At 45.4% G+C, this 13,783-nt stretch overlaps 1 pseudogene; it reads right to left on the minus strand.

The window, feature by feature from the left end:
* Positions 6,340-7,266, minus strand: ORNANAV1R-PS3617 (vomeronasal 1 receptor ornAnaV1R-ps3617 pseudogene; annotated as a pseudogene).

Consider the following 13,783-nt stretch of genomic DNA (forward strand, 5'->3'; position numbering starts at 1 on the left):
AAAAAGACCCAATCGATTAATCGTATTTATTGAGCCCTTACCATGTGCTCAATGCACTAAATGCTGCACTAAATGCTTGGGAGAGTAATAATAATAATAATGTTGGTATTTGTTAAGCGCTTACTATGTGCAGAGCACTGTTGTAAGTGCTGGGGGAGATACAAGGTAATCAGCTTGTCCCATGTGAGGGTCTCAGTTAATCCCCATTTTACAGATGAGGTAACTGAGGCACAGAGAAGTGAAGTGACTTGCCCACAGTCACCCAGCTGACAAGTGGCAGAGTCGGTATTCGAACCCATGACCTCTGACTCCCAAGCCCAGGCTCTTTCCACTGAGCCACCAGAGTACAATATAACAGAGTTGGTAGATGTGTTTCCTGCCCACGACAAGCTTGGCAGAAGGCAAAAGACAGATGTTAATATAAATCTGTTTGATTGTAATTATTGAGCACTCACCGTGTTCAGAGCACCATGATGCAGAGCACAAAATTCAGGGCTGGAAGGGGAGATGATTGACGTTTACACCTTGATTAAGGTGGATGGTTGTTCACTTAATTCAACAATATCACATGCCCAGTAGGTGAGCAGTTACTATTACCGGTTGATAACTATACTTATATTTTAAATGAAATGAAATGTCCCAGGGAGGCACGTAGAGGGGGAGACAGACATTAACACAAATATACAATTCATAATACAATTTACAGATATGTGTGGAAGAGCAGTGGGGTTGAGGAGTGGGACTAATATCAAATTAATTCGTCCATTCAATCAGATTCATGGAGTGCTGTGTGCAGAGCATTCTACTAAGCATTTGGAAAGTACAATTCGGCAACAAACAGAGACAATCCCTACCCAACAGTGGGCTCACAGGCCCATCTCTTCCTGAATTATTTCATTCTTTAAGCCAAATAGGAATTGTAAGAGAGGTAAGAGGTGAAATCCTCAGCTCAGGACATGCAGTTTAGTCCCCATGGTGTTTGGTGGCTGTAAGGAACTCACAGTTTTAGATTCTCCTCCAAGTCTTCTGGTGAAGCAATAACATCCATTTCAGAGGTCAGGACTCCAGACTTTAGAGGCCATAATGATTTGTATTTCATGTCCTGCTGGCCAGAGATTCTGTCCGGGTCTTCCCCTGGGAAAAAAGTGAGTCAATTTAAGAAAAAAACCCCAAACTGTTGACCCAAGTGTTAGGCATATAGTGTGAATATTCTGTTAACTGGGATAATGTGCAGTAAACATTTATTTCCCTGGGAATGTAGGCAAACCTAGGCACTCTCACCTGGTGGCCGGGGGGTGATTTCTGTGGGTTCAGTCGTGCTTTACAAGGCAATTTCTCTTTGGGAAGCAGCTCACCTCCTTTCAAGCTTGCATACTGTTTCCATTTAGGTGGGTGGCATTTTGTCATCAACTTTTCCAGGATTCTGCCATCCTGGAAACAGTTGCTTTACAGATGAATAGTCTTTCATTTTCCGGGAACAGGCCAAGTTTAGTAAAATCTTGATTTAACAGTTGTCTTCCAGCTTTCTTCTATACAGTCTGTACACTCTCACCTAGCCTCAGTGACTGGCTCCACATCTGTCTCTACTTCCCTCGAAGCGCTCTTCTCGGACCACATCCATAGATAGCATGCACTCTTTCTTCCAGGGCTTCAGCTAACATCTTAATGAGACTAGCCCATGTCGCCATTGATCTCCTTCTCCTTCATTTTCAAATCTCACGTTTCTTCGTGCCTGATGGATTTCCCCCCTAGATTTCAAGGTAGCAACTCTAGTTCAATATGCCTAAAATTGAATTATTCCTTTTCCTAAAATTCTCTCTTCCCCCTAACCTTCCCATCATGGGGGACAACTCCAACATCCCCTCCCTGTCTAGGATGCCCACAGTCAGAGCAAAATCTTTGGCTTTCCACTCCATCGCAACTCTCATATCCAGTCTATCATTAAGTCTTGTGAGTTTTTCCTAAAGAGCTATTCCAGATGTGCTCCTTCCTCACAGTTTAAATGGTTATCACTCTCTTCCAACTCCTAGAAAAACTGTCAATGATTACACATTCCTCTGCGCATCAGACATTGGTGACTTTTGGTTCTAGGGCTCTCTATGAGCTTTCTCTCTGTGTCGTATCCACTCCCTTCAGTTACTCTGCCCCAACTCAAACTTTCTGATCTAACCAAGCTCATAACCAAGCTCACCAGGCCTCATTCTTCACTCTTCTTCTATCTGTGAACCCCGTCAATCAATGGCATTTATTGAGCACTTACCTCATGCAGAGCACTGTACTAGGCTCTTGGAAGATTTCAAAACAATAGAGCTGGTGGACACATTCCCTGCCCATAAGGAGTTTACAGTCTTATAGGAGAGATAGACATTAAAATGAATTGCTGTTACATAGATAGGTGAGTGGGACTGATGGGAGGAATACCAATAATAACAATAATGGTGTTTCTCAAGCGCTTACTATGTGCCAAGCACTGTTCTAAGGGCTGGGGGGGATACAAGGTAATCAGGATGTCCTACATGGGGTTTATAGTCTTAATCCCCATTTTACAGATGAGGTAACTAAGGCACAGAGAAGTGAAGTGACTTGCCCAGAGTCATAAGGCTGACAAGTGGCAGAGCCAGGATTAGAACCCATGACGACCTTTGACTCCTGAGTCTGTCCTCTTTCAACTAAGCCATGGGACTCGTAGACTAAGTGGGAGAGATAACAGGTTCTGAATCCCCATTTTGCAGATGAGAACTGAGGCACAAAAAAGTTGAGGAACTTGCCCAAGGCCACCCAGCAGGTAAGTGGCAGAGGGCATCTGACTCCTGGGCCTGGGCTCTTTCCCCTAGGCCATCCTGCTTCCCAAGAGATGTGATTAGGATGGGCTATGAACCCAAGTTGCAGAGCTCAGTGGATCAAGAGTCCATTATGTACATTGTGTTTCTCAAATTACATTTCTTTTTCAGAGAGCAAAACAGCAAAGTAAAGAAAAATTATAGGTAAGAACCACTTGATTATTTTCAAGAGTTTAATATATTTATTACAAAATTGAGCTCAATATAGTAGAATTCCTATATTCCTAGGTCTTTTTTTTGTATACAACTAAGGAGGGATGGTCAGACTAGAAATCTATATACTTTCACAAGGATTCTATTCCTGCAAGAAATAATTTGCCTTAAATCCCATGCCATTTAAACTGCAAGTATAGAAAAGCCTGCAGGTTTCATTTAGCATCACTTTAAGACCAATACAAAAGACACATATTTTTCAATTTCTCTAGCATATTCTCCTGTCCAGACTCTATTAGGGCCAACTTGGTTTTGAAGTTTCAGCTCAGAGTAAATTAAAAGGAAGGTTAATACTCCTGCTCCACCATATCTCGCCCACTCACCGACTCAGTCACACCCTCGATCTCGTCATCTCCTACCGCTGCACTATTTCCTCCCTCACCAACTCTGAAATCCCTCTCTCAGATCATAACCTTCTCACCTGCCTCCTCTCTTAGACTCTCTCCTCCTGCAAATCTGTACTACTCCCCCACAGAGACCTCCGCTCTCTTGACTGCCTGTCTCACCTTTATAATATCGCCAAGATCCGCCCTTTCCTCTCCACCCAAACGGCTATCATACTGTTACAGGCTCTCATAATATCCCGGCTGGATTATTGTGTCAGCCTTCTGTCTAATCGACCTTCCTCCGTCTCTCCCCACTCCAGTCTATTCTTCATTCCGCTGCCCGGCTCATCTTTCTGCAGAAACGCTCTGGGCATGTCACTACCCTTCTTAAAAACCTCCAGTGGTTGCCTATCAACCTCCGCACGAAACAAAAACTTCTTACTCTAGGCTTCAAGGCTGTCCATCACCTTGCCCCCTCCTACTTCTCCTCCCTTCTCTCTTTCTACTGCCCACCCCGCACTCTCCGCTCCTCTGCCGCCCACCTCCTCACCGTCCCCCGTTCTCACCTGTCGACCCCTGGGCCACGTCCTCCCGCTGTCCTGGAATGCCCTCCCTCCTCACCTCCACCTAACTCTCTTCCCCTCTTCAAAACCCTACTTAGAGATCACCTCCTCCAAGAGGCCTTCCCAGACTGAGCTTCCCCTTTCCCCTCTGCTCCCTCTGCTGCCCCTCTACCCCCCCTTCCCCTCCCCTCAGCACTGAGCTCATCCACTCAATTGTGTGGATTCATTACCCTATTCATTTTAATGAGATGTACATCATCTTGATTCTATTTATTGCTATTGTTTTAATGAGATGTTCATCCCCTTGATTCTATTTATTGCTATTGTTTTTCTCTGTCTGTCTCCCCCGATTAGCCTGTAAACCCGTCAATGGGCAGGGACTGTCTCTATCTGTTGCCGATTTGTACATTCCAAGTACTTAGTACAGTGCTCTGCACATAGCAAGTGCTCAATAAATATTACTGAATGAATAACATTAGTCAGTGTCATGCCAGTTTCACAGAAAATCACACATCTCTTCACACTATCCACAAAGATATACTATGAATTAGCTAAGAAAATGAGAAAAACGGGATGGGTGCGTGCATTTTGAATTTCCATATACAATTCAAGGGGAGAAAATGAACAAATCTCTTTTATAAAAGCAGTAAACACAAGCATAGACCGTTCTGAGTTGCTCCTCTGCTGCCAGCAGAGCTCCTTTTGGGTGCTATCAAAGAGTTCGATTGGCCCCACTGCTCACCCAGATGAGGCAAGTCTTTGCTTCCAGAAGCTGACTCCTTCCTTATCCTTGACTCTTCAACTCACATATTTAATCCATTGCTAAATCCTGTAGGTCCCACTTTCACAACACTTCTAAAATCTGCTCCTTCCCTTCCGTCCAAGATGCTACCACTCTAAAACCATCACTCACCCCATCCCGCCTTAATTACTGCATCAGCCTCCTTGCTGACTTGCCATCCTCCCCCCTTCCCCCCCCAGTCCATATTTCACCCTGCTTCCAGGATCATTTTTATACAGAAACATTCAGGATGTGTCATTCCTGTCCTCAAAAAACTCCAGAGGTTGCCCGTTCACCGCCATGTCAAACAAAAACTCCACCGCTTTGGCTTTAAAGCACTTGATCACCTTGTCCCCTCCTACCTCACCTCACTTCTCTCCTACTACAATCTAGCCAGCACACTTCACTCCTCCAATGCTAACCTTCTCCCTGTGCCTCTCTCTTGCCTATCTCAAAGTCGACCCCTTGCCCACATCCTGCCCCTGGCCTGGTATTAACCCTCCCTCCTCAAGTTCGATGAGAATTACTCTCCTGCACTTCAAAGCTTTACTGAAGGCACATCTCCTCTAGGAGGCCTTCCCTGGCTAAGCCCCACCTTTCTTCTCCCACTCTCTTACGCATTGCCCTGACTTGCTCCCTTTATTCGTCCCCTCTCTCAGCCCCACAGTGCTTATGCACATATCTGAAATTTACTTCTTTAAATTATTATTCATATTTTTGCCCATCTCCTCCCACTCCAACCCCCAACAAACTGTAATCTCTGTGGGAAGGGAACATGTCCATTTATTGTGGCATTGTACTCTCCCAAGTGCCTAGTACAATGCTCTGCACACAGTAAGCTCAAAAAATATGATTGAATGAATATGATGGGGAAGGGCTATTTGCTGCCTTTTCCTTCTGGACCAGGTTTCTACCCCCAGAGGACCGATTAGTGAAGCCCTTCTGATTCCCACTCAACCTCATTCTTTCTCCATATTCCAGGACCGTTTTCCCTGCTTTCTGTTGATGTGGATGGGTATAATGGCAGGAGGGAAGCTAAATCTTCGGTTGCTCCTCCTAGGCTGCCTCCAGCCAACACTCTTACACAGGATGCCAGAGCACTACTGCCTGTAAGCAAAGCAAATCTCGCCTCTTTAGACTGTGTCTGTCTCCCCCTCTAGACTGTGAGCTCGCTGTGGGCAGGAATGTGTCCATTTATATTGTACTCTCCCAAGTGCTTACTGATTAATTTGGACATAGTAAACCGTCAATAAAGTCGATTGAATGATGAATAAAGGAATGAAGATCCCCCAAAATGAGCAGCCATAGAGGGACTCTGGGGGAGGGGAGGCTGCATGCCTCCACACAAAGAAGCAGTAGAGCATGGGCCTGGGAGTCAGAAGGAAATGGGAATCCCATTGGAATGGGATGGGATGGGATTGGAATGGGAATGGGAAGGAATCCCAGCACTGCCACTTTGCTGTGTGACCTCGGGCAAGTCACTTCATTTCTCTGGGCCTCAGTTACCTCATCTGTAAAATGGGGATTAAGACCATGAGCCCCATGTGGGGCAGGGACTGTGTCCAACTCAATTACCTTATGACTACCCCAGTGCTTAGTACAGTGTCTGGTGTATACTAAATGCTTAAAAACCTCACAGTTATCATTATTATTTTGCTCATGCTCATCCTCTGGTTACTGTGAAGGATCAGAAATGGACTGATAGCCAAGAAGGTGAGGGCAATATCTTGGAGGAATTCACCAGCTGAGGGGATCTTTTTCCTCAGGTTGACTAAAATGCTCAGCGTGACCGTCCCTTGTCCATAAAGGAAAACGTACAGAGTGACCACGGTGACTATGTTCTTGGTTGCCCTATGCTCGGGCATCGCCCTGGTGGGATGACCAGGTCCGTGGAGGTGCTGGACCTGCCGTTAGTGTGTGTGAAGGACAAACACCATGTAGCCACTGGCCGTGCTCATGAGCCCCACAAAGAACAGGTCCCACAGGGAGAGGACTACCATATTTACCAGAGTGGTGCCTGCAATTGGACTATTGGAGGAACAATATTTGATAATAAACTTCATCTGAATATCCATGAAGTTTAGGGGTCCCTCCATGTACATCGGTGTAGTCACTTCTGTCAGCAGACTGAGGACCCAAGAAAAGAGGCAGGAGGGGAGGATGCCCCTGGGTAGTTTGACTTTGACCCCCGCCCACCGGGAGTTGCAGGGACTGATGATGACGGCCTGGAAGATGCTGAGGAGGCAGGTGCTGCAAATGACAATGACCTAGCCCACTCGGCAGAGGTAGAAGAGGATTTTACATCCAATGGTGTCCAGGAAGTTTCTCAGCCCCCACGCTGACAAGATCTCAGGGATACCAAACGAGAGAAGGACGATGGTGTTGGCTAAGGCCAGCTGTGTGAAGATCAAGTCTGAAGGGTACAACTTGTGGCTGGTATAGACCACGTGAGCATCAACCAGGAGGAGGAAGACATTTCTCCAGATGCCAATAATGATCTGTAGCAGAAGCAGGAAGCCATAAGATAACTCACTGGCATCTATTCTCTGGGATTCACAGCGGGAATGTCGGGAGACTTCATCCAAAGGAACCTGGTCTGGGGAATGAGGAGGATTAGAAGGTGGAGTGGCAAGACACACAAACATGCCCACATACACGCAGAGATGCTCAGAGACGCACACACTTACAGGACATAGAAAGACAAGCAACTCAGGATAATATCAATCATAATCATAATTTTGTTATTTGTTGAGTGGTTACTATGTGCCCAGCACTGTACTAAACTCTGGGGTGCACACAAGCAAATTGGGCAATGCCTATGTTTGTAGCTATTGGACCTGATATCAAATTGTAAACCCACACAGATCCCACATTTGTTCCAGTTCCATTTCTTTTCAAGCTCCCAACAGAAGGGCTCCTACTTGGATCCACAAAATATTTCCCGAATATGATGGCTGATTGACAACCACTGGTAATAGGACAAGGTGACCTGCTGTTTCCCCTGCCTAAGGGGAAGAACCCAGCTTAGAGGATAGGGAGGTCTGAGTCCTAGACCTAGACTTGCCTGCCGGTGCCAGGAGTGTAGGATACTATCTGAAGAACTACCCAAGGCATTCCTCGAGTTGGACATGACCTGGAGATTATGAGATCAAAAGCGAGCAGAGGTGGGCGACGAAGAGACGGAGTGGCTCCAAAGCCTTCTGGATCACAGAGCTACAGCTCGACATTGAAACTGTGCTGCAGATAACAGATCCTGTATATCAATCACCTTTATATACCTGCCAATGAATCATAAGGTGGGGTACGTGAATTAATAGCACTGTATTTTCTGAAACCCAGCATCAGCATGTTTGGGCATAGGTTTATTCAGCTATTCAATAAATAATTCCATTTATCTCTTTTCTCTGTAAATTAACCCTATCTTTTCATAGGAGAATTTTGCCCCAAGTAATATAGTATTCCTCTCCTATGAATCAACGCCTTACCAGGGCAGGAGAGTTTGTGTACACCAGTGAAGTCTAGAACTAAGCCATTGAGAGATACCCTCAGTAGGCTTACCCATAATGGAGAGGTCTAAGCTGAAGTGTCACACAAAGTTGATTCACCTGTGCTGGGCAGCAGTGGTTTGGGGAAGAGTCAAAGGCGGGTACTCAAATTATCAAAATGTTGATCAAAGATGATGGCATAGACTCAATTTCTCTCTGCATGGAAGGAGGCAATGGTAAACCACTACCATATATTTACCAAGAAAACTCTATGGATACATATTCCAGGACAACTACAATTATCATGCTGGAAGATGAGCCCCTCAGGTCAGAAGGCACGCGATGAACTACCAGAGATGAGTGGATGATGACTCAGTGTATTGTTTGTATTTATGATGTGGTCAGAATAAAGCCTTCAAGAACTCTGGTCGCTGATGTTGCCAGACAAGAAATGAGTATCTGAGCTGGAAAGATACCTTTCTTATTGGAACGTGGAACATGCAGAGTGTGACCAGGGAAAGCTGGAAATAGTCAAGGATGAAATGGACTGATCGAAGATCGACATCCTAGGAATATGTAAACTGAAATGGACTGGTATTGGACTTGTCCAATTGAATGAGCCTATCATCTACTACTCTGCTCATGCTGAAAAAAGAAGAAATGGCGCAATGGTAATTGTGATGAAGAAAATTGCCAAGACAGTTATTGGATAGAATGCTGTCGATGACCAACTGGTATCTGTTAGGTTCAGAGGAAAACCATTCAACATGACGATACTTCAGGTGTATGGCCCAACAACAGATGCAGAACGAGAAGAAATAGATAGGTTTTACAATGAAGTGCAGAGAGTGATTGATAAAAGCTGCAATCAGATTGTGTTGATTACTGCTGGGGATTGGAAGGCAAAAGCTGGTAATGGAATGGAAATGGAGGTTTCTGGAAAATAGGGCCTTGGAAGTCGGAATCAAGCCGGGTACCAGCTGTTTCTGAGAATCAAGCAACTTTTTATTGCCAACACCCTCTTTATCCAACCTAAACGACAGCTGTAGACATGGACTTCACCAGATGGACCATGTAGAAATCAAATAGACTATATTATTTGTAGAAAGAGATTTGTAGAAAAAGGAGTTCGATTTTGGAAGCAAAAACATGGCGGAGCTGCTGGTGGAACAGATCATGAGCTGTGAATGTGTAAACTCAGGCTAAAACTTAAAAAGATCAATTTCACTTTACAGTTGTCCAAATAGCACCCAACAAATATCCCCCCTGAGTTTAAGGATCATGTAAAATATAGATTTGAAGCACTGTATCTCACAGACAAGGAACCAGAGAAAATGTGGACGGAGATGAAAAATGCCATCAAGGAAGAAAGCGACACCGGTTTGCCAAAGGTCAGAAAGCAGAAAAAGCCCAAACGGATGTCAAATGTAAACTCTCCAAGTAGCCAGGAAAAGGAAGGAAGCACAACTCAGAAGACAAAAGATCCTAGTTAAAGAACTGAGCCGAGAATTCCAGCGCTCTGCCAGGAAGGACAGACAGGAATGCTATTAACAGCATACGTAAAATAATGGAAGTCAATAATAAAAGAGGGCGGACAAGATCTCTATTTCAGAAGATGAAGGAAATTAAGGGAACCTTTCATGCTCATATTGGCTTTGTCAAAGGAAAGATGGAATGACAATAAAAGATGCTAGTGGAATCAAACAGAGATGGAAGGAATACACACAGGAACTATAACAGAAAGAAAGCAATATGCAAAAAGTATTTGAGGAAGTTCCTTTTGAATTAGCGCCACTCATCATGGAAAATGAGGTTAGGTCAGTTTTACACTGCCTTCCCTAAAATAAGGCACCCTGCTGTGATAGGCTTCCTATTGAGGTGGTTTCAGGCAACTGGAGAGGAATCTTTCAAAGTTCTTCCCAAATTTTGTCAACAGGTATGGCTAGCCACTCAATAGCCATATGATTTAATGGTTATACACTTCTAGACTGTAAGCCCAGTCTCGGGAGGGATCGTCTCTCTTTTTTACTGAGTTGTACTTTCCAAGTAGTTAGTACAGTGCTCTGCACACAGTAAACACTCAATAAATAGGATTGAATAAAGGAATGTATGAATGAGAATGTCAAAAGGAAGTCTGCTTGTGTTTTACTGATTTTAGTAAGGCCTTTGATTGTGTGGATTATGAGAAACTCTGGAGCACATTAAGGAAAATGGGCATACCGGACCATTTAATTGCATTAGAATGGAACCTGTGTGTTGAATGGGAGACTTTCAATAAGAACAGAATACGGAGAAGCAGATTGGTTTCCCATTAGTGAGTGTGTGAGACAAGGATGTATCATCACTTTATCTGTTCATCCTTTATACTAAATTCATAATGAGAGAAACCGAATTGGATGAAGACAAATGGGGAGTAGAGATTGGAGGAAGGAATATAAACAACCTTCATTATGCTGATGATACTACCCTACTAGCAGAAAGTGAAGCAGATGTGAAGGGTTTGTTACCAAAAGTTAAGGAACAAAGCATAAAGATGGGCCTACTTTTGAATGTCAAGAAAACAGAGATCACGACAAGTGGAAGTTTTTAACACATGTGTAGGATATGGAAAGAAGATTGAAATAGCTGACAATCCTGGGATCAATAATCAACGATAAAGGAACTAGTAGTCAAGAATTATGCCAAAGATTAACATTAGGAAGACTTGCTAGGAAGAGCCTGTAAAAAGTTACAAAATGTGCTGGTGTAACAGATGCCACAAAATTACAAGTTGTCAATTCTATGGTGTTTGCAGTGACAGTGTGTGGATCTGAATGCTGGACAGTGAAAGAGCAGGATAGAAAGAGGAACACTTATTTTGAAATGTGGTGTTGGAGAAGGCTTTCGTACCTCTCACCGCTGCACTATGTCCACCCTCACCAACTCTGAATTCCCTCTCTTGACCATAACCTTCTCACCTTCCTTCTCTCTCACACTCCTTCCCCCTGCAAATCTGTATTGCTCTCCTACAGAGACCTCCACTTTCTTGACACCATCCATATCTCCCAAAGCATCTCACCCCACCTGGCCTCTCTATCCTCTCTTCCCACTCTCGATGATCAGGTTACCACTCTCAACTTTGCCCTCTCTACTCATCTCAACTTGCTCGCCCCACTTTCCCTATGCCGCTCTCGCTCCACTAACCCGCAGCCCTGGAACTCTGCTTCCATCTGCCTCCTTTGCTCTTATGCTCAGGCTACTGAACACTGCTGGCGAAGGTCTAAGCACCAAGCCATATTATTCACTTAAAATTTATTTTATCCTTTCCTGCTTTAACTCTGCCCTCTCCTCTGCCAGGCAAAACTACTTCTCTTCCCTCATTGATGCCCATGCCCATCACCCCCGCCAAATGTTCCGGACATTTAACTCTCTCCTCAGGCCCCCTGTTCTTGCCCCTCCCCCATCCGTCACCCCGAACGATATGATGATGATGATGATGATGATGATGATGATGGCATTTATTAAGCACTTTCTATGTGCAAAGCACTGTTCTAAGCACTGGGGGGATACAAGGTGATCAGATTGTCCCACAGGGGGCTCACAGTTTTAATCCCCATTTTACAGATGAGGTAACTGAGGCCTAGAGAAGTTAAGTGACTTGCCCAAAGTCACACAGCTGACAAGTGGTGGAGCCTGGATTAGAACCCATGACCTCTGACTCCCTAGCCCCTGCTCTTTCCATTGAGATCTGGCCACCTATGTCATCACGAAAATTAACACAATCAGGTCTGAGCTCCCCAAAGTCGCCCCTCCCCCTTTTCCATCCTCCCCACTCCCAACCCTCTCCCCTATTTTCCCATCCTTCCCTGCAGTATCCGCAAGGAGATCTCCTCCCTCCTTGCAAGTGCCAACCCCTGAACCTGTGCTTCGGACCCCATCCCCGCTCACCTTATGAAAACTATCGCCCCTTCCCTCCTCCCCTCCTTAACTTCTATCTTTAACCACTCACTCTCCAATGGCTTCTTCCCCTCTGCCTTCAAACATGCCCATGTCTCCTCCATCCTAAAAAAACCCTCTCTCAATCCACTTCCCCTTCCAGTTATTGTCCTATCTCCCTCCTACCCTTCCTTTCCAAACTCATAGAACGAGTCGTCTACACTCACTGCCTTGAATTTCTCAACTCCAACTCTTTCCTGGACCCTCTCCAATCTGGCTTCCATCCCCTCCACTCCACACCGAGACTGCCTCTCTAAGGTCACCCATGACCTCCTTCTTGCCAAATTCAATGGCTCCTACTCTATCCTAATCCTCCTCGACCTCTCAGCTGTCTTTGACACTGTTGACTATTCCCTTCTCCTCCACGTCTTATCTCACCTTGGCTTCACGGACTCCATCCTCTCCTGGTTCTCCTCTTATCTTTCTGGCCATTCATTCTCGGTCTCCTTTGCCAGCTCCTCCTCCCCCTCCCATCCATTAACTGTAGGGGTTCCTCAAGAGTCAGTTCTTGGCCCTCTCCTGTTCTCCATCTATACTCACTCCCTTGGTGAACTCATTCGCTCCCTTGGCTTCAACTATCATCTCTATGTAGATGACACCCAAATCTACATCTTCTCTCCTGTTCTCTCCTCCTCCCTCCAAACTCATATCTCCTCCAGCCTCCAGGACGTCTCCATCTGGATGTCTGCCCGCCACCTAAAAGTCAACAAGTCTAAAACTGAACTCTTTAGCTTCCCTCCCAAACCCTGTCATCTCCCTGGCTTCCCTGTCACTGAGGAAGACACGACCATCCTTCCCATCTCACAGGCCCATAACCTTGGTGTCATCCTTGACTCAGCTCTCTCATTCACCCCACACATCCAATCCGTCACCAACACCTGTCGGTGTCATCTTTACAATATTGCCAAGATCAGCACATCCCTCTCCATCCAAACAGCTATCATGCTAGTACAAGCTCTTAAAATATCCTGACTGGACTATTGTGTCAGCCGTCTCTCTGTTTTGCCTTCCTCCTCTCTCTCCCCACTCCAGTCCATTCTTCATTCCGCTGCCCGGCTCATTTTCCTACAGAAACACTCTGGCCTTGTCACTGCCCTCCTCAAAAACTTCCAGTGGTTGCCTATTAACCTTCACGTGAAACAAAAACTCCTCATTCTTGACTTCAAAGCTCTCCGTCACCTTGCCTCCTCCTACCTCACCTCCCTTCTCTCTTTCTACTGCCCACCCAGAACACTCTGCTCCTCTGCTGCTCTTCTCCTCACTGTCCACCATTCACACCTATCCCGCCGTCGATCCCTGGCCCACGTCCTACTGCTGTCCTGGAATTCCCTCCCTCCTCACATCCACCAAACTAACTCTCTTCCCCTCTTCAAAGCCGTACTGAGAGCTCACCTCCTCTAAGAAGCCTTCCCAGACTGAGCCCCCATTTCCCTCTGCTCCCCCTCCCCGTCCCCAAACCCTCTACTCTTCCCCCTTCTCCTCCCCTCAGCACTGTGCTCATTTGTATATATTATTTATTACTCTATTTATTTTGTTAATGAGGGGGTACATCCTCTTGATTCTATTTATCTTGATAATGTCGACTATTTGTTTCGTTATG

This window comes from Ornithorhynchus anatinus, chromosome 15 (assembly GCF_004115215.2).
Source record: "Ornithorhynchus anatinus isolate Pmale09 chromosome 15, mOrnAna1.pri.v4, whole genome shotgun sequence".
NCBI lineage: Eukaryota > Metazoa > Chordata > Mammalia > Monotremata > Ornithorhynchidae > Ornithorhynchus > Ornithorhynchus anatinus.